The sequence below is a fragment of the Mauremys mutica genome, chromosome 25 (assembly GCF_020497125.1).
Source record: "Mauremys mutica isolate MM-2020 ecotype Southern chromosome 25, ASM2049712v1, whole genome shotgun sequence".
NCBI lineage: Eukaryota > Metazoa > Chordata > Testudines > Geoemydidae > Mauremys > Mauremys mutica.
In genome coordinates, this window is record NC_059096.1 from 1,508,959 (window position 1) to 1,531,347 (window position 22,389).

Sequence of the window (22,389 nt, forward strand, 5' to 3'; positions counted from 1 at the left end):
TGGAGGGTTCAGGGGGTGGGGCCGGGTCCATGGGTGGCTCGGGGGGGGGGCGGTGCCGGGCGTCTGATTTGGGCTGGGCCCAAGGGGGGCGGTCCCGGGCCCAAGGGGGGGGGGCTCGGAGGGGGGGCGGTCCCAGATCCATTGCGGGGCGGGCCCATGGGGGGCTTGGAGGGGGGTCGGTCCCGGGCCCATGGGGGGCTTGGAGGGGGGTCGGTTCCGGGTCCATGGGGGCTGAGGGGGGTGGTGCTGGGCCCATGGGGGGGCTCAGGGGCTCGGAGCGGGGTCCCGGGCCCATGGGGGGTTCGGGGGGGGGCGGTACCAGGTGTTGGATTCAGGCTGGCCCCATGGGGAGCTCGGGGGGGGGGTCCCGGGCCCATGGGGGGGCGGTGCCGGGCCGCGGGGCGGTGCCGGGGGGAGGGACCGGCGGGGGCGGCGCAGGCGGCGGCCGGAGGGGGCAGAGCCGGCCCCGCAGCCGAGTCGGGAGCAGCCGCCGCGGAGCGAAGCCGGAGCCGCCGGCGCGGCCGGAGGTAGGAGCGGGCCGGGCCGGGCCGGGTTGGGTTTAGCTCCGGGGACGCCGCTCGCTCCGGCCGCCGCCTGTGGCCGGGCCGGGGCGCGGGGCCTGCGGGCAGCGGGGCGGTAAACAAGGGCAGGCGGCAGCGCGCGGCCTGGCCGGGCCCGCGGGGGCTGCGACACAGACACAAACACTGACTGGCTGACACACACACACACACACAGACACACTGACTGACACACACACCCCGCCACTGACTGACACACAAACACTGACTGGCTGACACACACACACACAGACAGCCACTGACTGACACACACACCCCGCCACTGACTGACACACACTGACTGACTGACACACACACACACACACACACACACACACAGCCACTGACTGACTGACACAGCCACTGACTGGCACACAGAGACTGACTGACACACACAGACACGGACTGACTGACACACACACACAGACACTGACAGACAGACACGGACTGACACACAGACACTGACTGACACACAGACACTGACAGACAGACACTGACTGACTGCTACTGACTGACAGACAGACACGGACTGACAGCCATTGACAGACTGCCGTTGACAAAGACAGGCTGACACACACACAGAGAGGCAGACAGTCTGCCATAGACAGACAGTCACTGACTGACACAGACAGACACACACAGACAGACTGCCATTGACAGGCTGATGCTGCCAGGCTGTCGGGTGAGACAGAGGCCCAGATAGACAGACCGTCACTGGTCTGGGTCATCCCGAGTGGCTGTGGGGAAAGCGAGGCAGGAGGAGTCCTGTGGGGTGCAGGTCCCTGTGGCAGGAGGTGGCAGGACCTCAATTCCCCCCTCACCTGTGGCTGATGCTTCCCCACCTGCACCTTGAGCCGTGAACGCAGAAGGCAGGTTGCTTTGGCTCCCCAGTTCTTGGGGTGGGGTTGTGAACCTGGTGAGAAGAGTGGGGCGTTTACCTCCCAGATGCAGGGTGAGGACATTCCCATGTGCTGCCCTCTCCCCTCCTAAGTCCTTGAAGGAACCTCACACTTCCTCCTTCCAGAAGAGAATGGTTTCCCAGAGCCATCAGAAAAGCCGGACTGGGTCAGAGCAAAGGTTCACCTAGCCCAGGGTCCTGTCTTGTGACCGTGGCCAATGCCAGGTGCCCCAGAGGGAATGAACAGAACAGAGAATCAGCAAGTGATCCATCCCCTGTTGCCCATTCCCAGCTTCTGGCAAATAGAGGCTAGGACACCATCCCTGCCCAGCCATTGATCGACCTGTCTTCCAGGAATGTAAGGTTGTTGTGTTTTTTTTGTTTTTTTTTAACTCTGTTATAGCCTTGGCCTTCACAACATCCTCTGGCAAGGAGTTCCACAGGTTGACTGTGCATTTGTGAAAAAAATACTTCCTTTTGTTTGTTTTAAACCTCCTGCCTATTAATTTCATTTGGTGACCCCTAGCTCTTGTGTTATGACAAGAAGTAAATAACACTTCCTTATTTACTTTCTCCACAACATTCATGATTTTATAGACCTCTATCATATCCCCCTTAGTCATCTTTTTTTCCAAGCCAAGAAGTCCCGGTCTTATTAATTTCACCTAATACGGCAGCCGTATTAATTTTTGTTGCCCTTTTCTGAACCTTTTCAAATTCCAATATATCTTTTTTGAGCTGGGGTGACCACATCTTCACGCAATATTCCAGATGTGGCCATACCATGGAGTTATATAGAGGCCAGGGTTAGTGCATGATCCCTCTCGTCACTTGGGGGTGTCCCCGCTCTTAACTGGCACTGTCCTGCCATCAGCCCGGCACCCTTGTTCCGCCTCTCAGTTGCTCAGTGAAGTTTTATCTCGTGCTGTAGTTCAAAGCGCTGCATGAGAGTCTGGTCCTGGTGATTGCACTCGGGATAGTAGCTGATTTGGCTAGAGCCGGGGGCGTCTAGTGCAGGAAAGCCACTCCCACCAGCTGTGTCTCATTGAGCAGTTTGGGAACAAACCAGCTTCCAGTGTTTTGCTAGCTCCAGCGGTGGTGGTGGCGATACGGTGCACTGCTTTAACTACCTCAGTGCAGCTAAAGCCGTGTACCTGCCACCCTTCCTCCCCTCCGTGTGGCTGAGGTTTTGCCAGTATGACAGGGCTTTTACCAGTATAGCTTATTCCCATATGGGACGGACAATATGCTGTATTGGTACAAGGCACCTTTATATTGGTATAACTGCATCCACAGCAGGGATTGTACTGGTACACCTATGTCGGTAACAAATCACCTGCCAGCCCACTTAGGGATGCTGGTACAAAACCTGTGGTTGGACAGACATGAGAGAGGACAAGAGTGTGACTGCAGTGTTGTACAACAGGGCACTGACCTGGTCAGGGCCTCTAAGCCTGACTGCAATATGCGTAGATAATAATACTTTCGACCTGCTTGAAGCAAAGTTATGCAACATGGTGGTAAATAGGCTTGTGCTTTCTCTGCACCAGAGCTAATGCCGTGGTAGGAGACCACCTGAAGGACCCTAGCGTAGGAAGACAAGGAGGGCAGGAGATCTTGCAGGATGGGTGAGTCAGTGACAGGGCAGAGGAGATGCCAGCCACAGAGGACAATTTGAACAAGTAAAAAGAAATGGAATGTTTTGTGTTGTCAAAGCCCTGATCCTGTAATCGGACCTGTACGGAGCCCTGTAGGCTTCACCAGGACTACATGCGGGTGCATGGGTCTGTCTGCTCAGGTCCAGTTGTAGGATTGGGGCCTAATTGTTCACTTCTGAAATGCACAGTCCCCAGTTTGCATTGCCCAGAAACCAAAGTGAAACCAACATCTTGGTTTTAGAATTGTTTTGTACCTGCCCTTTGAAGAGGGGATTTCTTCAAACACCTGCTTCACATGAGCCAGGATGGGGTGGGGAGGAAGTGTTAAAGTCGACCAAGAGAGGTAACGGCTTTGTAAATATTTTGGTCATTGTGAAACTCAGTGTCACTAAACCCGACGTAAAAAACCCCAGCCCCTGGGTGCAGGCCGTAGGTAGTTCTTGCAGTGTCAGTACCAGGGCCTTACTGCCGGCAGTGTGTTTGTGTGGTGAGAACAGAAACAAGATACTTAATTCAGTTCTCAAGCTGGTTGCATGGAATCTCACAGAGCCAGCATAACCTCTCTTCTTATCCTAGGTAAGGCCTATGGGGTGTGAAAGACAGGTCTCATGTGGCCATCACCCAGTGTCCTTTCTAGAGTGACCTCCATACTATGCTTGGGGTATAGGTCATTAGTCTGAAATGTTGGACTTCTTGCTCTTCTGCACAACATTATCCCCTCCCCCAACCTACTTCAGTGCAGACAAGGAATGATAGGCCAGTTAGGATTGGCTGGCATGGTAGAGTCCCTGGCCTGGAGGTTTCAGAGTAGCAGCCGTGTTAGTCTGTATCCGCAAAAAGAACAGGAGTACTTGTGGCACCTTAGGGCTTGGCTACACTTACAAATTTGCAGCGCTGCAGCAGGGTGTGAAAACACACCCTCTGCAGCGCTGCAAATTGCGGTGCTACAAAGCGCCAGTGTAGTCAAAGCCCCAGCGCTGGGAGCCGCGCTCCCAGCGCTGTCCGTTATTCCCCACAGGGAAGTGGAGTACGGACAGCGCTGGGAGAGTTTTCTCCCAGCGCTGGCGCTTTGATTACACTTAGCGCTTCAAAGCGCTGCCGCGGCAGCGCTTTGAAATGCAAGTGTAGCCAAAGCCTTAGAGACTAACACATTTATTGTAGCATAAGCTTTCGTGGGCTACAGCCCACTTCATCGGATGCATGGAGTGGAAAATACAGTAGGAAAATAGATAGATAGATAGATACACACGCACACAAACAGAGAACATGAAACAATGGGTGTTACCATACCTTGGAGGTGACTGAGAGGATGGAGGTAAGTGTTCAGCCTGCTGCTTCGCTCCAGGCACCATTTGCATTCCGTGTTGTACGGGTGAGAAAGTAGATTTTCCCTCCGTAGCTTAAACCTCCAGGGCATGTTGCCGTAGTCTGTATTATTTGTATTAGCATAGCACCCAGGAGACCTGCTCATGGACCAGCGCCTCACTGTGCCAGGCACTGTACAAATGGTACAAACCAGATGATAGCACAACACTACTTGGCACTTCCCCATATGTGTGTCTTTGTACGTAGGCGTCTTGTTTCCTAGCCGTGTGTCATCCTGGGAACTGGGCTGAGGACAGTTGAAATGCTGAAATCCAAACAACTGAAGAAAGGGTCATTTTCATTTTTTTAATGAGGCAAAGGGACTTTTGGTAGTTTTTGTCTTCTTCTCTATTCAGTTTTTAACATTACCATTTTGTTTCAGATTCAGTAATGGGTGATAGAGTGACTCTGCAGAAAAACCTGCAGGGCTTAGGGACAGGGACTGTTTGTAAACGGCTTCTGGCTGTGGAAGGGAGATCTGATACTCAGTAGCACTTCACACCCTCCCGAGGTGGGGCAATCACAAACAAGGCCTGGTAGACACTCCCTGTTGAGCAGTGCAGCTTACTCCCCCCCTCCCCCCGTGCAGACATGATTTACACTGGTGCAATGTGACTTGCACCAGGGCAGCTTACTCCAGTTTCAGACTAGGATAGGCAGCAAGGTGCAAAGGGAGTTGGCAGTGGTGCAGATCCACCAGTGGTGGATGTCCCAGTGTTGACAAAGGCAGAGCATCACTAGCCACCTCCCGGCTCCATGATTATCCCCATGTTACTGAGGAGGAGGAGGAGGCCTTGCCCGGGGTCACCCGGGGAATTATTGGCAGTCTGGGAGTACAATTTGGGAATTTTGGGGTGCTGGGTTTCTGCCCAGACCACTAGACCCAGGGGCCGTGAGCAGCAGGGTGGATTACCTAGGTCTAGTCTGCAGGAACTGTACTCACCTGGTTGGTTCACAGTCTGGTAGCTCTCAGGATTGTGCAGGCTGAATCTAGACTCTGGCCCCTTTCGAGGCTGGGGTCTCGCTTAGCACCAGGCCAGTGCTGTACCAAGCTGTGAGTGGGGCAGAGCAGTGCAGCACTGGCTGCCCCTTACCAGGCTCTGCCCCATGTTGCGTGTTGTGTAATGTGTTTAGAGCAGGCAGGAATCTGTGGGATCTTATTTCATGCACCGCGCTGCCCTGGGAGCCGAGCTGGGGGCTGTTTGAGGGCTTGTGGATAACAATACCCTTCAGCACCTGCCTGTTGGGCCCACTGGCCAGACTGCACTGCCCCTACTGTATTATGAGCTCAGGTTCTGGTAATCAGCTGAAGGCCCCAAAGTTAGGTTGTTGTTTCTTTGCAGTAGCACTCGCTGCACGCCAGCACCTTTCCAAACATGTAAGGGACTCCCCGGGACTCGCAGCTGAATGACAAAGGTCAGTGGAAGCAGGGCACAGACAGGCAGCTTACATACAGCTCATACACAGACCCAGGAGATTCACTATCGCAGCAGGGCAGAGGTGTCTTTAAGAGGGACTGAAATGTGGACAGTTTGGGGCCCAGCAGAGGAGCTTAGGACGATTCAGTGTTGCCTGGGGCGGGCGCCTGGGTAGGGACTGGGAGAAGCTGGTGACAAAGCTGGCTGCCTTAGCAGAGTACATTGGCAAAGAGAAGCTGCTCTCTAGCTTAGAAGCAAAGTTTCGGAGACTTTGGGGTTTTTTTTTGTTTTGCTGAAGCGTAAGGTACAAACCCTTCCCTTTGGAAAAGGAAACCCTGAGGAGACAGGCAGTGGTGGAGCTGCAGGTCTCAACCCCCTGTGATAGCGGGAGACTGGCCTGTCTAATGTCCAGGCACTCAGATGTGACGAGCAGGAGGCAGCTCGGCTGGGTGGGAGTCAGCTCGATTCTAACATTCATTTATGAAGCGAAGCTTTTCCCACTCGTTTGCCTCAGGGATGTTCAGTTCGTCTCTGGAAGAGTAAGAAGAATCTCGGCTTCGGCAGCACTTTGAGCTGCTGTCCAAGCACAGGGCCGTTGAATGTGCTGGCACTCAGCATGTCTGACTGTGGGTGCTGAGCTCCTGGGGAAAGCAGACCCTGCGTGGCCTGGTGTTTCTGCCTGTGTCTGTGCGCTCGCTCCTGCGGGATCCCCCAGCGAGGCCTGGACCCATGATGAGTGTCTGGCTGGGTGGCTGCTGCTCCGATTCAGTCCCCTACTGTAACTCAGCTGCAGGGTATTCGCCTGGTGTGGTTTCAGTTCCCTTTTCATGGTGATATTGAGAAGAGGGCGGACCCCTTCTTCTGCCTTCCGCATCTCAGTATTGGGCTGACTCAGTGATGCGGGTCCTGTTTCACATTTCATCACCACCTGTGAGGGAGCTGACCTGGATGGGTGTGGCTGTGGATGGAGCCAGCCAGAGACACTTCTTCTCTCCGAGGCTGTTGGCACTAGGGAAGTGGTGAGGCATGGGGACGCTGGCACGGTACCTTTAGTGGAGTTCATAGTATATGCGGTTAACTCCCTGAGTGCTGGTGAGGCAGAGCACGAGTGTCCTAGGGCTTGTCTATGTATAGAAGCTGCTCCGGGATAGCTCACACTTCTTGGCTGGCCTGTGTTCATGCTGTGGCAAGCAAGCCGCATCGCTTTTGAAACTCTCTATCCACATGGTGCTGTGCTGCCCTGATTGCAGCCTGTCGCTGTGCAGGTTGGTGTCCCAGGATAACTTGCCTGCCTCCAGGCCAGCAGCATTCTAGGCTATTTCCGGGGTGGCTTTGGGACGCTGCCTGGAGGCTGGAGCAATGTGCACTGGAGTCATGCTCTCAGGATGGACGAGGGAACAGCAGGGGCTGCAGGCAGAGGTGATGTGGAAGGAGATGCCATGTGCCAGGGGCGCTGAGAGAGCCTGTATTGCCATAATGGACAAGTAAGACTGTCTCCTGCCAGTGCTTGTACTGCGACAGCCCTCTCCTCCAGCCCCTAGAGGCACCTCCTTAAAACCACCTTGCGTTCCCACCCCTGGGTTTGGCATCAGACCTCCAGCCATGGCATGCAGGATCTGTACCTCTCTGACTCCAGTGTCAGAAATCAGCAGAAGCTCTCAAGTGTCAGCTGGGGGTTACCGTGTTCCCTTTGGGAGCAGGTTTGCACCTGCGAGAGAGCGGATGCCCACGGTTTGAGCATGAAGAGTGATGGTTGAGTCTCTTGCCTTCCAATGCAAGTGACAGTCCCGTAGGAGAGGACAGGGTGGCAACAAGGCCATGGTAGCGGTGCCTGGGGCCCGGTGGGGAATGTTTGCTCTGCTGGTCTGGGGATGGAGCCCAGCAGCCACCAGGGTTCTCAGCACTTGATTTGCTGCCATATCTCAATGGAGCTGCCTTGCCGAGAGCCGGGGAAGCTTTGACCCCAGATAAGCAGTGAAGTCTCTGCTCATGGGATTTCCCGGCTCAGTCTAGCTGATGCAAAATCCCTGCTCCCTGCGCTCACCACCGCAGAGGTGTGGTGGAGCAGTTGATGGCTGTGCGCCAGAGAGTACGGTGAAGAAGCCCCTTTGACTCAGAAATGGCTTTCCGAGCTGAGCAGGAGTTACTGTAGGGGCGACTTGCACTTGGAGGTGCCTCCGAGGGATCCAGGTGGGGGTCATCCCTGCAAAATTCAGCCGACCGCCAGGTTTTCCTAGATACGTTGGAGTGTACGTTCTCTCTGTGCTATAGAACTTTACAGCTAGGGTCAGTTGGCAGAATTGGAGTCTGATTTTTTGATGAGTTCAGCAGATAATATTGATGCTTATTTTTAAGCATTTTTTTCTTCAATTTTTATCAATTTGAAATTTTCACAGTTGCAGGAAATTTTGGGGGTGTCAGACAATAATTATTTAACGACCGTCTCTAGTAAGTTCTCAACCAGCATTTTGCTTACTTTGCCTATCTGTACATTTTGGTTGTTCATCGGGCTGTGTGTGTACAATGAAATCAAGGGTTACCAACATTTATTGATGTAACCTTCCAAGCCTATTTATAGCATCATTGAGACAACCCTATAGAAGTGAGCTCATTCTCTACTAAATTCTATAGGGGTTTAGAGTAATTTCTATGGGCCCCCCACTGGTTTCATTCCCGTTACATTCTTTAGGGCCTTACATTTTAAAGGCCCTCTCTGTTTGGTGTCACTGTATTTCTGTGTCTGGTTTGTATGATGCCTTGGGGTGCATGCACATCACAGCATTTCATGTGGCCTCTAGCTTCCGAGAAGACCCCGGGTGGGAGCTGTGGGGCCCAGCATGCTTTAGGATCTCCAGGTGAAAAGGTGGTTGTAGAAGTGCAGCGTTTTACCCTCCGGTCTCTAGAAAGGCCCAGGTGGTGCTCAGAGCCCCGTGGCAGGAAATGTGAGTCAGACACTTGGGGGAATCCACTCAGCTGATTTTAAAAGCCGCTTTCTCAATGGGTTTGGCTTGAAGCCACAGGCAGCCAGGTGGAGGTGGGACCTGTTTGCAAGAGGGGGCAGGAGCAGGAAGTCTCAACCGGTGGGGCACCTGTTCCAGTTGAGGGAGGGCTCAGGCCTGTCTGGCCCCATGTCCCTGACCGGTTTCTGCTGCTCTCTGCTTTCCCAGCACTCTGGTGCAGCAGGCTCAGCAGATGGGTGGGGGCTGGGCTGGTGGCTAGGTAGAGAGCATTGGGGGCCCCTCCGGCAGGGCCGGCTCCAGGCACCAGCCCAGCAAGCAGCTGCTTGGGGCGGCCAATGGAGAGGGGCGGCATGTCCGGGTCTTTGGTAGCAATTCGGCAATGGGTCCCTCACTCCCTCTCGGAGCGAAAGACCAGCTGCCAAATTGCCGCTGAAGTCTGAAGCGGCGGCGGCAGAGCTGCACATCGTGATCACGGCTTTTCTTTTCTTTTCTTTTCTTTTCGCTGCTTGGGGCAGCAAAAACCCTGGAGCCGGCCCTGCCCTCAGGCATACAGCTCCTTGCCTCCAAAGGGCAACACTGACCCTGCTGAACCAGAGCCGCCTGCAGCGCTTTGCCCCAGCCACAGGCTGGTGTCCCCCAGCTTCAGCCTTTCCTCCCCTACGCAGGCCTTGATGGTGTCATTGCTGAGACTGGACGGCATCTGGGGATCTGGGAAGCAGCCTGAGCATCGGGAGGGTTATTTGAATGGAGGAAAGTCATTGGAAGGAACCCCAGGTCGACAGAGACCTGAGCTCCCTTCCCCAGTCCCGGCAGTTCAGACCTTTGCTCATGCGGGATGCTCACTGAGCCAGACCCCAGGGAGCCCAGCAGCTTCTATCACCTCATGGGGGTTCGGTTTATAAAACTCCTCAGGGGTGTGGAGAGAGAGAGGGGCTGTCACTGCCAGGGTGAGGAGAGGCTGCTCACTTTGAGGTGGTGCTGCTGCTTAAACGTAAGCCTGGCCCTCCCGATTCTCTTACTGGGGGACTTCTCTGATACCTCGCTCATCACCCTCCTGCTTCCCTGATAGGGCGACCAGACAGCAAATGTGAAAAATCGGGACGGGGGTGGGGGGTAATAGGAGCCTATATAAGTAAAAGACCCAAAAATCGGGACTGTCCCTATAAAATCGGGACATCTGGTCACCCTATTCCCTGAGCTCCGTCTCCGCTGTAACCTGAATGCTTCCCCTGAGCCAGAGGAGGTAGCTGGATCCAGGGGATCCCTTTGCTCGGCTGAGCCAGGCTCTTGGCTCCGGGAGCTCTTTTGTTTTCTGATGTGCCTTTCTGAGGTGGGGAGTGTATTTACAAACCCAGGGGCTTTGTTCCTGCAGCCTGTTCACCCAGGAGCAGCAGGTGTGTTGGAAGGATCTGAGCCCGCTCTGCCTGCCTGAAATTGACATGCTGGGTACAGGGATAATTTTAGCCTTGCAGCCTCTGCCTGCCCCTTGATAGAAGGTGCTTTGCCATCAGCTGCTTCTCCCTGCAGCGTTGGGAAACGTCAGGGGGAGGCGCGTATGTGTACACAGCTTCCTGGATGATAGGGGTGAGCTGAGCTGCTGATAAAGCGGAATCCGCCCATCTAGCTGCACCAGAGAGGGGACGGGAGTGCTTGTTGCTTGCAAAACAAAATATGGTCGTTGGTGCACATTTCCCCTGCTGCAGACGCTCACGTTCGGCTTAGTCTGAGATCCAGGTTTTACCTTTTAACAGCAGGCTGGATTCCCACCAGGGCTGTACAGCTTCTTGCACTGGAATGTTATAGTCCAGCCATAACATGGTCACGGCTTGTTCTTTATTTAAACAGTTGGTAAGTTTTGCAATCTCTGCTTTTGCTCTGGCTTCTGACCTCCTTGCTGTTGTGACATGGACGTTGTGGTTTGCGACACGGCCGTGTGTGTGATCGGGGGGATTGCTAGGGTTTTGTTAGACACTGTGCGGGCTGCGCGCTCTGAGTGCTCCATGCTCCATTGTTGATGTGAAAGCTGAGTGCGGTGTACACATTCCTGTCTGTCTACTCCCCATGCACAAACGCTGGCTGTTCAGCTTTGCAGGGGGGAAGGGGAAAGGATTCTTCACTGTTGTGTGTCATAACCCCTTGCCCAGGCTGAGGACGGGTGTCCAGTGCTTGCGAGTCTCTCCCATTTGTTGTTGTTTTCTAAAACGCAGCCATGGCATTTCTGGTGTGCGACGCGTGTGCTGGGCTTGGCTTCTGCAGCCTGACGGGCCTCTCTCCGGCCTGCTGAGCCCATTAGTCACCTGGGCCTTTTATAAGTGCTTCAAATGGGAGTGCTGCTTTCCCAGGGCAAGGGGCTGTGATGCCACAACGTTCCCGGGTTCCCTGGTTCACAGGAATCCTGAGGGGAAGAGAGAGCAGGAACTGCACATGTTTCTGGTAGCTCAGATGGCAGTGAGGAGGAGGGGGAGGTTGTTAGATAGTTTAATCTTAGGATTGTCACCGTATGGGAGCACGCTCCCCTTCCCCAGGGTCTGTGCTGTGCCTGCCTCCCAAAGGGCAGTGTGGGTCCAGCTCTGCTCCCGCCAACCTCTCTGTCTCCCTTCTGTATGGAGCGAGGAATGAGTTCCCCCTGCCTCCAGCCCACCTCATGCCGGCCTGCTCATCACACCAGTTCTTGCTTTGAACCTCTTGTTTTTCCAGGCTCCTCTGTTAGTCGTATTTCTAATTTTAGTCAAGTCCCTTTTCCAAATCTGCTCTCCAGGGACTTTTGTTATACACATGTCTGCCTTTAACTCTCGTCAGCAGCTGTTGGTTCAGCACAGTTGTTTGGTGTGTTCAGAAACGCTCCGTTTATTTCCCAGCAGGTTTCCAAGGATCCATTGATTTTCCATTTCCACTGAGCTTCCTTCGTTCTCGGTCCATGGTTCACACTAGCCCACTCTTCCTCCCGTTTAATGGGCCTTGTGAACCATTCCTCTCGCTTTGTTTGCCGTGTGGCTTGGTCAGGAGTCACTCCCCGGTGGAGAAACACGGACAGGGTAGGGCTATGGAGCGTCGATTTCTGGAGTGCTTCAGAAAGCCAGAGATGTTTGTGGGTGGGGGCTGCAGGCTCTAGGGTGGCCCGGGTGGGTTCAAACTATTCTTGTGGGCTGTTCTGGTCACTGAACCTTGGCCCGGGAAATTTCTGTTGTACAGTTGCTGTTGGGGTGCGAGAGGCTGGGGGAGCCCAGGCTCATGGGGGAGACATGCAGAAATGAACACGTCACATTTTTCATCAGATGAGAGAAAGCTTCATCAAAGCGCAAACTTGTGAGCATGATGCCAGATCCCAGAAGCTTTACAGCCAGAGATGCCTTCACAGCTCCTGGGCCATCCAGCGTGCCAGTTCCCAGCCCCTGGCAGGGCCCCAGGGACATACCAGAGCTGGTGTGGAGTGCAGCCAGCAGTACCGAGAGGGGGGTGTGAAACTGTTCATTGCAATGTGTGTCAGCAACAAACCGGAGTGAATTGCGGCTCGCCTTTAACCCGGAGTGGGCTAGGTGCCTGCAGTCAGAGCTGGTTTCCAGGGGTTTATTGACAAAGGAGGGTCAGCGGGGCTGTGATGGGCAGGTTCAGGCAAGGTGTAGATGTGCTGGTCACTAGTCTGGAGTTGGCACATGGGTGCCCACATGGCTTGGGGGTGCTGGTCCATTCAGTGCAAAGGGTTCGTCGCTGTTGGTATTGGCATCCCGGAAGAGGCAGTGCCTGCCCTTGCCTCTGAAGGGTTTAATTGAGAGTGGCCCCAGACTCCTTGCAGACAAGGCCTGGTTGGTTTGAGACATAGGTGTAGCTTTGCAATGCTCCGGGCTTGGCTTAGACCTGGAAAAAAATGAGGTGGCTGCTTCCCATGTCAGACATGGACCCTTCCCTGTCTCCCTTTGTTCCTTCCCCGATCGGGTCCTGTCTCCCTTTATTCCTCCCCAGATTGGACAAGGACCCTTCCCCGTCTCCCTTTGTTCCTCCCTCAGCCGGGTCCCCTCTCTCTTTATTCCTCCCCAGATCAGACATGGACCCTTCGCTGTCTCCCCTTTTTGTCTCTAGTTGAAGCAGAAGGCAAACCTAGCTCTGTTTGTCGGGCTGTGCATCTGCGCCATGCAGAGTGGCCCTGCGAAGGCCCAGTTACTGGCAGTGCTATCAGGCTGCATTAGGGTTAGTTGCTGATACGCTGATGTACCCGATTCCCCTCCCCACGGTGTGGTCAGTGCCACTGTAGGAGCAAGTCACGTTCTTGCGCTAAGGCAAGGGCCGGTTTTGCACTTGCTCTGAGGTGCTGGGAGTATGTCAGGTACGTGGGGACGGCTCGGCTGCTCCACAGACTCCAACGGCCAGTGGGTTTTTATTTCATTATTTTGGGGGCGGCCTCTCCATAATGCAACCTCTAAAGCTGGGGGCACTTTACACAGAACAGTTTTCCATTGAAAAATGCAGGTTTGTCGAAATCAAAACGTTTTGTGGGAATGTTTCAACGTCAATTAAAATGTTGATGGAAAAAGTCCAAATGAAACATTGTGATTTTTATATTAAAGCAGTAATATTAATACAATGTTTATATAATACTCAATCTTAGGAACATATTGCATCGTATTTCATATTTTAATACAATGTAAAAGTCAAAATGATAAAGTGGAAACAAAATATTTCAGCGGTCCCAAATCAAAGCAATTGTTCTATTTCGTTTTGCAGGACATTTTGAGATTTCAGCTTTTTCTTTTCAGTCCAGAATGGTTTTATCCCAAAATGTCAGAATTTCCCCCAGAATAGAAATCCCAGCTCCTGAACCCCCAATCTCAGCCCAGAGGAGAGTCTGTTTTCCTTCCCTCCCCTGTCTGATCTGACCAGGTTTCTAGGTAGCTTCTCTCCCCACGCAGTTGGGGGATCCCGTGGGGTGAGGTCGAAGTCTCCTGCAGTGCACTCAGGGCCCAGAAGAGCAGCAAACGTGAAGAAATCCCAGTGGAGCTGGGCTCTGCCGATTTGTATGAGGCCTTTCTCCAGGTCTCTTGATTCATTTCACTGGGCTGCTCGGTTGCTTCTCCGGAGCTTGGCGCTTGCATGCCAGAGCCTGGCTTGCCCACGCTGCTGCTCAGTGCCAGAGCTCAGCTAGCCCGTGCAGCTGCATGGAGCCTAGTGCCCAGTGCTGGAGAACGGAGGCTATTGCTGCCCCAAGGCCCTGGGAGTCAGGTACCTTTCTCTTAACTGGATACACACCGGCCATGAATCCGCACTCGAGAGAAGCCTCCTTGGTCTGTGTTAAAAGCCCAGCTGCTTTGCTCGTTGGCTGGGGAGGCAGAGCTGCTGTGGCCATGCCAGCGGAGGAGAGCCCAAAAGCCCTGGTTAGGGACCCACAAAGGTTCAGAGACCAGCATGTGGGCTGGTTCACCCCCGTAGCTGGCTGATCGGCACTGTAGCAGCTGTCGCTCTTCAGAGGGCATGGAACGCAGGATAGTTTCACTCCAGACCTTCAGAGTGGGGAAGGGGGCTGCCCTGCCCAGCAACTGGCTGACTGCAGCAAAAAATATTAATGGGCAAACTTAGGTGCTGATAGTCTGAGCCTCTGCGTTGCTTGCGCATCTTGTGTGCCTGTGAAGTGTAGCCTTGTGCAGGAGGCGTTCTGGGAAGTGGATCTGCAGCACAGACCTCTTGCTTTCTGAATGCCAAGATGGCTTTGATCCTGGCTGTGTGGTCAGTACGTCTGTAACAGACGGCTTGGAAAAAGGGAATCCTGCGTAAGGATGGGCTCTGAATAGAGCATCAGATCTCAGGTGTGGCTTCTACTGAAAGGATGGGTGCGGAACAGTAACGTCTTAGGGACGGCGGGGCCGAGCTGGCCTGGGAGTCAGGAGGACTCGGTTGATTACTGGCCCGTTGTGCGATGCTGGGGGAGTTTCTGCACCCCAGTTACCCCATCGGTGGAATCACTAGCCTCCTCTGTGAGGTGCTTGGAGATCCCTGGGTGCAGAGCATGGTCAGGGTTGTGCGGCAGTGTGATCTGGAGAGATGTTGGTGCTGGGGTTATGAGCTGACGGGCTTGCGTTGCTGTGTGTTAGCCAGTGTGTGGCAGATGCACATGTGTGGAAACGTGTTGTGTAGCTGATCTCACTTCTGAGCTCCTCCCTAAAAATATTTGATCTAGGGCTGGCAAGTGATTACAAAAATTAATCGTGCTGTTAAACAATAATAGAATACCATTTATTTAAATATTTTTGGATGTTTTCTACATTTTCAAATATATTGATTTAAATTACAACACAGAATACAAAGTGCACAGTGCTCACTTTATATTTATTTTTGATTACAAGTACTTGCACTGTAAAAAACAGTAGAAATAGCATATTTCAATTCATCTGATACAAGTACTGTAGTGCAATCTCTTTATCATGAAAGTTGAACTTACAAATGTAGAATTATGTACAAAAAATAACTGCATTCAAAAATAAAACAATGTCAAACTTTAGAGCCTACAAGTCCACTCGGTCCTACTTCAGCCAATCAAGTTTGTTTACATTTGCAGGAGCTAATGCTGCCCGCTTCTTGTTTACAACATCACCTGAAAATGAGAACAGGCGTTCACGTGGCACTGTTATAACTGACGTCTCAAGATATTTACTTGCCAGATGTGCTAAAGATTCATATGTCCCTTCATGCTTCAACCATCATTCCAGAGGACATGTGTCCATGCTGATGATGGGTTCTGCTCGATAACGATCCAAAACAGTGTGGACTGATGCATGTTCATTTTCATCATCTGAGTCAGATGCCACCAGCAGAAGGTTGATTTTCTTTTTTGGTGGTTCGGGTTCTGTAGTTTCCACATCTAAATGTTGCTCTTTTAAGACTTCTGAAAGCATGCTCCACACCTCGTCCCTCTCAGATTTTGGAAGGCACTTCAGATTCTTAAACCTTGGGTTGAGTGCTGTAGCTATTTTTAGAAATCTCACATTGGTACCTTCTTTGTGCTTTGTCAAAACTGCAGTGACAGTGTTCGTAAATCAAATAACATGTGCTGGGTCATCATCTGATACTGTTATAACATGAAATATATGGCAGAATGCGGGTAAAACAGAGCAGGGTACATACAATTCTCCCCCAAAGAATTCAGTCACAAATGTAATTAATGCACTATTTTTTTAAGAAGCATCATCAGCATGGAAGCATGTCCTCTGGAATGGTGGCCAATGCATGAAGGGGAATACGAATGTTTAGCATATCTGGCACGTAAATACCTTGCAATGCCGGCTACAAAAGTGCCAATGGAACGCCTGTTCTCACTTTCTGGTGACATTTGTAAATGAAGCAGGCAGCATTATCTCCCATAAATGTAAACAAACTTGTTTGTCTTAGCGATTGGCTGAACAAGAAGTAAGACTGAGTGGACTTGTAGGCTCTGAAGTTTTGTTTTTGAGTGCAGGTATGTAACAAAATATCTACATTTGTAAATTGCTCTTTCATGATAAAGAGATTACACTATAGTACTTGTCTGAGGTGAATTGAAAAATACTATTTATTTTATTATTTTTACAGTGCAAATATTTGTAATAAAAAATAATAGAAAGTGAGCACTGTACACTTTGTATTCTGTGTTGTAATAGAAATCGATATATTTAAAAATTTAGAAAAACATTCAAAATACTTAACAAATTTCAATTGGTATTCTGTTGTTTAACAGTGTGATTAATCACTATTAATTATTTTAATCACAGTTAATTTTTTTAGTTAATCATGTGAGTTAACTGTGATTAATTGACAGCCCTCATTTGATCTCTAACTTCATAAGGCCCCTGATGGAACGGGGCTGCAGTGTCTGGGAGACGTATTAGCCTAGGCTTCCAGGAGCGGATTTCCTTTGGGAAAAGTCACTTAGGCTGTGTCTAGACACCCAGCTTCCACTGATTTAACTGAAATGGATTACAGCCTGGTTTAGTGAGATGGGTGCAACACCCTAATTCAGGCTCTGACTCTCTTTAATTCAGCTTAAGAGCGCATCTGCTTAAGCTAACTCAGTGTCAGGCACGCTGAAATCAATGTACAAGTGCTCATAAAAGGGGGTTGGTCACACCAATTTCCACACCGATTCAGTTAAATAGTGCAACAGGACAAGGGTTTCATCTTTATCCCATCACGAGTAGAAACTTTGCTTTAAAATGTGTCTTTGTGAATTGTGTTTCCTAGAGGGTGAAGGAAAAATACAGTTTGTTCTCTGACGGAGGCTGGAGCATCGTGAAAAGATGGGAAATCTCTCCTGAGACGGAGCGCTGTTTGCTTTTAGCGAGGCTAATATTGCTAAGGCTCTAGCGTCACTCGGCCTCATCGATCCTGATGTGTATCGCAGCAGCAGCCAGAGGCCCGCTGGCTGGGTGCTGCACAAACATGTCGTAAGGAGCTGGCACTTCTCAAGGGGGTTTTGGTCACAACAGACATTTTAAAACGAGTGTTTAATAGTCATTCCTCTGTGTCCCTAAAGCATGAGTAGTGACGGGTTGGTGCCTGGATCGGGGTGTCCGTCCGTCCGTCTGGCTGGCTCTGCTGCTCCCTGCTGGCAAGGATGAGCCCTGCCTTGTGTCTGTAACTTTTTGCAGGTTAAAATGAGTGACTGATAAAACTGCCTAGTGCTAGCTGTCCTGTAGGCAGGAATCCTGAAAACTCCCTGCGCATCTGCTGGTGCCCCTCAATCCTGACCCACAGCCCCCCAAAGCTCTTCTAGGCCTGGGTCGCTCCCCTCCTGCTCTGACCTCACTCCTGACGGGCAGTGCCCCGGCTGTTCTAGCCTGGGCCCCAGTCGTGGGTCTGTCGATGGACCTCGGTCCTGTCCCCCCCAGCTGGCTCTCGAGTGGGCTGCCAGTCCCGGCTGTTCCTGGATGTGGACAGTGTCCCTGAAATACTTCAATTGCGCTTTCCTGCTCCCCCGGTGAGCCCCCGTTTCCCCCTTCAGGCCAGGACTCCAGAAGGGAAGAGAGAGGGCGCTTGCTGTATAGCCCAGCCCCCTGCCAATCAGTGTGAATGCAGGTCCTGGCCGCTCACCCCACTTCCCGTGGCAGAGGTGTGGACTGGTTGTGAAAGGTGAAGGCAGCCCTTGCTGGCTCCTTCCTCATCCGTGACACCAGGATTCCCTGGCCTCGTGCAGCCTGGGGGTGCCTGTGACCGTGCTGCAGTGTTCCCAGGGAGCAGGGGGCGCGTGCTGCTGCTGGCGAGATGAGCTGGCGTTTGCTATCCGTCTCCCCAGCCCCATTGCTGTGTCCTTCGGTTACACTCCATGCTGCGGCTCTCAAACGCCCCTTAGCCAAGCCGAGGCACTGAGAATCCCTCGACTCCCGTTGGTGCCCCTGGGCATTGAGGGCGCTCGGCACCTCCCCAGACCCAACCTCGAGTGACTCCATGTCCCTTGTGCGGGTCACAAGAAGGACAAGGATTTTGGGAACCTGACCCTGTTGTGCCTCCTCCCTGTGGGAAAAGGCTGGGCTGCTGACCCCTGCCACAGCAGCATGGACCATCACCCAGCCTGTGCCAGCAGCTGTGGCATTGTTTGGAGAGAGGGAGGGGGTGAGATGAATGTCCAAGAGGGAGGGTGGGGGAGAAGCCGGTGGATGATGTTTCCATGTGCATTGGACCCAAAGGAAGGAGTTTGTAAATGTCAAGATACAGCCCCCACCCTGCCTGGCTGGTGTGGATTGCAGCTTCTGAGTGTAGTCACTGAGGCCCCTGCATAGCGCCAGGGTGGCACCAGCAGGGCATTGGCGAGGAGGTGAATGCGCCAGCTGCTGTGATCAGCAGCCTGGGACGTCAGAGTCCGTCCTGCTCAAGGCGAGGGAGGCTGGCCAAGATGCAGGGTCCTGCTGCTGCTGCCCCTGAAAATGGCGCAAGGAGCTGACTTGAACGACTCAGCCGGAGAACGGCACCAGCTTTTTCCCACCTTGTTCTAGGCAGCCTCAGCCGGCCGGGCTCCGGGCTGGCCTGTGGCTCAGACTCGTTACTTAGCCTGTGTCCAAGCCACTGGCGCCAGCCGCAAGGGACCACGTTCCCAGAACCCCCTCCCTCCCCACGAGTGTGCACAGAAAATGGCCTGAGATGCTGAAAGCTACGGGGGCCCCCTAGGGCCATCTGGGCCTAGTTTGGCAGCTAAGTGGATTTGTCCTATTGTAGGTGCTTGCCTGAGCGTAATGGATCCAATGAAATTGTGTCTCCAGGCCCATTCCCTGCTCAACCATGCGTAATCCTTCGCTCCCTTCGCCCAGCCCAGCCCGCCCATGCCCACGCTGTGGCTGGAGACAGATCAGCAGCCCTGCCTAGGCACCAGCTCATGGCTGGCCTGCCAGAGGATGTTGAAGGGCTGGCAGCCAGTTTGCTCTGGCAGGGCACAGGCTACCAAGCCCTGGGAGCTGCCTCCCCTAGAAATGAATCAGACGTGGTGTCACGGAGTGGGGGGAGTCAGGGCCCTGCACCCCTCTTCCTGCGATTCACCGGGACTCTCAGCCAGCCAGTACAACAGAAGGTTTATTAGACGACAGGAACACAGTCCCAAGCAGGGCTTGTAGGTACAACCAGGGCCCCTCAGTCAAGTCCTTCTGGTGGGGGGGGGGGGGTTGGGTTAGGGAGCTGAGATCTCAGCTTTGGGGTTCCCTGCGTTTCACCACCCAGCCCAAAACTGAAAGCAAAGCCCCCTCTAGCCGTCTCTCTCCCCCTTCCCCCAGCTTCGGGCAAAGGTGTCACCTGGCATCTCCCCCCTCCTGGTTTAGGTTACAAGCTCAGGTAACTCTCCAGTAAAATCATCCCTTGCTCTCCCATCCCCCATGCAGACAGCCCCAGTAACACTAGCCGACATTCCCAGGCCAATCCGCCCCACTCCCTGCTGCGGCACACGTGGCAAAGGCAGAGTTGAGCTGGGAGTCTCTGTGGAGCGTGGGATGCTCAGCAGAGCTCGCTCTCTGCTGGATTCCCTGTCCTGGCTGTGCCTGTCCGGGACAGAGTCCTGACCCCTTGTGGGGGATCGACTGGGGCAATGGAAGGATTAGCTGGAAGTGGCCAGGTGTCTCTGGAGCCATGGACACTTTCCTTCACCGTCCAGGCCTGGCATTGTGAGCCACATCCTTCTGGCTGTGCACAAGGTTGGGGGTCCCCTTTGGGGAGCCCTCTGGTCAGCACCGCATGGTGTGTCCGCCGGGGTTCGTGCTACCCTGACACTGGCAGCAGGCTGGGAGTGTCCCCGGCGTGGCTCTGGGGTGCATCCGGCGGGGAGTGGCAGGCAGCATGTTTTGTACAACACGGTTACGCTTTGCAGTGGGGCCCTCTGTCGGTATCTGGGAGGGTTTTGTTCAGCCAGCGATTGCATTATGGAGACTGAGGGCAGGCCTGGCTGGGAATCTGTGCTCCAGATTGAGATCTCAATGACGAGGCTCATCGTGTAGGGAAAATACCTTGTTTGATCCAGTGTGTTGGGTTAGGAACTGAGAAGAGCAGCTGTCCAGCAGCCTTGGCCTCTGCCACCCCTCGCGCACCCCTTTGAAACGCACCACAGCGCGTCTGCAGCGCAGCCCTTGCCCTGCGCTCCCTGCCCACTCGGGAAAGGTGGGGAGAGCTAATCTCGTAGCCCATGAGCCAGCGAAGGTGGGGAGATGGCTGCAGAGCGCCCAGACCCTGGCCACTGTAAACGCTTGAAATAATCTCTTGTTTCTAAATGTGTCGCTTTATCTACACTCCTCCGTGCTGGGATGGGCAGCAGCCCTGCTCTGGAGTCTGCTCCTCTATTTCCGTAGGGCTGATGGGGGGGCGGGGCGGGGCTCCGGGTTACGGCTTGCTAAGCCCTGCTTGCTTTAGCAGGAGGGCACAGCGTGCAGCGAGGAACCAGCATGGGGCTCTGGGAATAGAATTTGAAAGGGACTGTGCTTTGGGGAGAAGGTGGGGCCTGCACATTAGGTCACGAGCTTTCCATGCTGCCTGCACAGCTGAATCCTCTACCAAGCCGGGGATGTGTTATCCCAGCTGAGCTAGTCATTCTAAACAGAACTGCCTGGGGTGCCGGGGAACCCACTGGACCTGCAGCCCCGGAGCGCAGACCTGCCTGGGGTGCCGGGGAACCCACTGGACCTGCAGCCCCGGAGCGCAGAACTGCCTGGGGTGCCAGGGAGCCCACTGGACCTGCAGCCCCGGAGCGCAGACCTGCCTGGGGTGCCGGGGAACCCACTGGATCTGCAGCCCCGGAGCGCAGACCTGCCTGGGGTGCCGGGGAACCCACTGGATCTGCAGCCCCGGAGCGCAGAACTGCCTGGGGTGCCGGGGAACCCACTGGATCTGCAGCCCCGGAGCGCAGACCTGCCTGGGGTGCCGGGGAACCCACTGGACCTGCAGCCCCGGAGCGCAGAACTGCCTGGGGTGCCGGGGAACCCACTGGATCTGCAGCCCCGGAGCGCAGAACTGCCTGGGGTGCCGGGGAACCCACTGGATCTGCAGCCCCGGAGCGCAGAACTGCCTGGGGTGCCGGGGAACCCACTGGATCTGCAGCCCCGGAGCGCAGGCCTGCCTGGGGTGCCGGGGAACCCACTGGATCTGCAGCCCCGGAGCGCAGAACTGCCTGGGGTGCCGGGGAACCCACTGGACCTGCAGCCCCGGAGCGCAGGCCTGCCTGGGGTGCTGGGGAACCCACTGGATCTGCAGCTCAGATCACCCAGGGGCTGCCCCTTGTAACGACACCCAGGCTTGGTTGCCTTCGGGCTCAGGTCTGGTATAGACGCTGGAGCCTTTCCTGCAGGCAGGGTTTAGATGTGGGTCAGGGTTAGTGCCGCCGGTGGCCCAGCCAGAGCATCGCCGCACAGAACTGGGGGGCGCCCAGGTGCCGATTCCGCTGCGTGTCCCAGCCTGACGAAGTGCGAAGGAGCAGCTCCCGTGGGAGTCGGGCAGGGCTGGCTGCACTCAGGCCAGCAGAGCCCGGGTTCCTGGGCCCCTTACTGCAGGGGGGACGCTTCGGTTTAACCCTCGATTGTCCCAGTGCCTTGCTAGCCGCTGCCTTGCTCTGCTGCAGTGGAGGGAAGAGGGGGAAATAGTGCAGGCCTCAGCCCTTCCCTGGCTGCAAGGAGAGGCACCAGGACACTGGGCTTGCTGGGCCCCTCGGGAGAGGGGAAGTGGCTGGATGGGATGGAGCTGGCTGAGCCGAGGGGGCGCCCGGCTCTGAGTTCCTGCCCTGGGGAGTCCCGTCTGGGCAGGGAAAGCCCCTGGGCTGGGCTGTGGCAGAGCCTGTACACTGGTGGGTCCCTGCTTTGTGCCTCGCTGGCTCCAGCTGGTCAAGCCCCTATTTCCCCCCCGGGGCGAGAGGAATTGGGCCGTGTGGCCACGGGGGCCGTTATTAAAGTGCCTCCAAGGCCTGTCTAATCCGTGTCTGGGTTTATCCACCAGGGGGGCGCTGGCATTAATAGCAGAGATTAGGCTTCCCCAGGGCTTGCTAAGCCGCCCGGTCGCGTCCTCCCGCTCAGATTCCTGTCTGCAGAGCTGCTCTTGCACGGGGGCTCTGGGCAC

General features: G+C 54.3%; 1 protein-coding gene across 3 annotated transcripts in view; it reads left to right on the forward strand.

The window, feature by feature from the left end:
* Positions 1–423: 423 nt before the first annotated feature.
* LOC123356250 (signal transducer and activator of transcription 5B) overlaps positions 424–22,389 on the forward strand; it is a 45,105-nt gene continuing 23,139 nt past the window's right edge. The window contains exon 1 of one of the 3 annotated variants that reach the window (XM_044999314.1): positions 424–527. The gene's annotated coding sequence lies outside the window, so the exon portion shown is untranslated. Of the gene's footprint in view, positions 528–3,004; positions 3,084–10,472; positions 10,705–22,389 lie in introns of those variants that run through there. The other 2 variants (XM_044999316.1, XM_044999313.1) reach the window with 2 other exon arrangements.